This window comes from Papaver somniferum, chromosome 11 (assembly GCF_003573695.1).
Source record: "Papaver somniferum cultivar HN1 chromosome 11, ASM357369v1, whole genome shotgun sequence".
Classification (NCBI taxonomy): Eukaryota; Viridiplantae; Streptophyta; class Magnoliopsida; order Ranunculales; family Papaveraceae; genus Papaver; species Papaver somniferum.
Genome location: NC_039368.1, coordinates 114,954,968 through 114,957,594, shown reverse-complemented (window position 1 = coordinate 114,957,594; position 2,627 = coordinate 114,954,968). Strand labels below are relative to the sequence as shown.

The window sequence follows — 2,627 nt, the reverse complement described above, 5'->3', positions numbered from 1 at the left end:
CTTATCATACCAACCTGGGTTTTTTACTCGGAAATAGCCTGACTATTTTCTTGTCATGTCCTGTTACTAGCTTGTAGACTTTGTTCTACAGATAACTGGAATTTTGCAGTTTGCTGAGTTAACAAGGCGGGAGATTCCTTTAAACTTAGGATTTTCTTATCTGACTGATTCTGAAACTGAGCTAGTCCCGAAGGATTCTTAGTATAGCCAAAATCTGGGGGAGCATTAAAATTACTAAACTGACTTTGACTTTGGCCTTTAGACCACGAAAGGTTCGGATGGTTTCTTCAACCAGGATTATAGGTTTCTGAATATGGGTCAATCTTTTGACGGTTATCAAATCTAGTGTTATTATAAAGAGCATTGGCCCGCGCTTCAATATTCTGGCCTTCCCAAAAAGGCTCCACTCTACCACTAGTCTGGCCCACTTCTAAGGCTTCTAACCTTTTTACTATAGCAGTAATTTTGGTATCTGATTCATAACCTCCTTCTACCCTATTAACGTTTCCTCTACTTAAAAGAATTGTTTTCTGGGGTGCCCTACTATTTTCCCATTGCTGGGTTTTCTCGGCGATTTCATTAAAAAATTCCATCGCCGCATCAACAGTTAGGTTTTCAAATCCACCAGTGCATAGAGACTCAACCATGGTCGTTGAATAATCTAAACCCTCATAAAGGATCTGAACTAGCTTAACCTTTTCTAAACCATGATGAGGACACTGGGATAATAAATCATTGAACCTTTCCAAATACCTATATAAAGATTCTCCATCTTGTTGTGAAAATGTGCATATTTGCGTCCTAATAGACGATGTTTTGTGCCTGGGGAAAACTTATTGAAAAAGGCAGATGTAAGTTGTTCATATGTCTCAATTGACTCGGAGTCCAAACTATACAGCCACGACTTGGCCTTATCTTTCAGGGAAAATGGGAATAACCTAAGTTTTAAAGCATCATCATCTAAGCCTCTAATTCTTAGAGTACTACAAATTTCCTCAAAATCCCTAACATGGTAATAAGGGTTTTCATTTTCTTTCCCTAAAAAGATTGGGAGCATCTGTAAGGTCCCAGGAATCAGTTCATAGGGTGCCTCCGTTTCAGCTAACTTAATATACGAAGGACGGGTAGTCCTAGTTGGATTCAACAAAGCTTTCAAAGTTGCCATTTCTGGCGCTATCGGAGCAACAGGGATTCTCTCCTCAGTCAAAGGATGTTCAAAAACAGACTCTTCAAAAGTCGGACTTTCTAGATTAAGGTAATCGAGACGCTCCGAACTACTAAGTTTCTCTTTAACTAATCTACCTAGTGCGTCTCTTTTACGTTCATGCATACAATAGAATTTTCTAAATTGGAAGGGTAAGCAAACACATATCAAGGCCGACTCAACCAATTCAAACCTATTGATTTCTAGCAAACAAAAAGCATGATGGCTCCACTTAGATTGTTTCTAGACCAGCTTCTAATCCTTCGAACGGGAATTCGTTACAATTTAAGCAAACCCCTCTGGAATCAATCCGAGTTAATGTAAGTTGAATAGAGGCGAGGAAATCTCGGTGGAGCTTTGATACCCAAGGCCTCACCGGTATTACAAGGTGGCGCAGTCCCGCATTCAACTTACAGAAACCGTCAAGAAATTCGAAGTATGCTTAAAAGAGTAACCAATATTTTTCGAATGACTTTCCTGTTAAGCTCGTTACTTTATCGGTCTCGTTCTAGTCAAAATTTAGGCTTAGGTTCGCGTAGGTTACGTGTTCCTAAAGCGGGCAAGAATAGAACGATGATGAAATCCGAACCCTTATCTTGTATGTCAAGGCCTTGCCCTTTACTAGAAAAATAAATTTCTGTATTCAGTCCTCAACATATATGCATACGAAGGAGTCCAGTGATTAGCTGACAGGGGATTCGCGAGTGTTTAGAATCTCACCTCCCATTCCAGACGGGGGATGAATCGGTTGTAGTCGACTCGGACCACTGACTCCGATGTCTAGTGTACGAACCCAAGGTGCAGAGACAATATCATAATTGTCCTCCTTCTCTGCAAACAGTTTATATTTAGAGTACCCTTCCGTAGGGTAATAAAAAAATAATGTCCAAAAGTCCAAAAAAATAAAGAAAAATTACAAAAATAATAAACCCTCATATAGTTTTTTTAAACAAAATAAACAAACCCTAAAATAAATTTGTCTTCTTTTCTATTCTTTTTGCTTTAATCTTTAGCTCCAAGTCTTTATGAAATCACCAAACTCCTTGGATCAATTTTCTTTATGATCCAGAACCTGTAGTCACAAGATAAATACCCAAAAACATAAAAAATAACATAAATAATAAATAAAATAAAATAAATCTAAAACCCTAAAAACAAGTCCGCGTCGGCGGCGCCAAAAATTGATATAGTTTTGAAATAGTGGTAAAAGTGGTTCGATTCTCAGACTTGTAAAGGATATTAATTAGACTTAAATTCTAATATGAAAATAGAAAACTCACTAAAAATTATAGCAAACTCAATCAAAGATGATATCAATACTAAAAGAAACACTGAGGCTCAGATTCCACTATTTTCCAAGTTCAAAGTGATTAAACCAATACTTATATTTATGTAATTTTCTCGTTTAATTTGATTCTAAAAT

At 37.2% G+C, this 2,627-nt stretch overlaps 1 pseudogene; it reads left to right on the top strand.

Annotated features, from left to right (window-relative positions):
• The first annotated feature begins 702 nt into the window (after positions 1-702).
• On the top strand, positions 703-802 carry LOC113325453 (annotated as a pseudogene).
• The last annotated feature ends 1,825 nt before the right edge of the window (positions 803-2,627 follow it).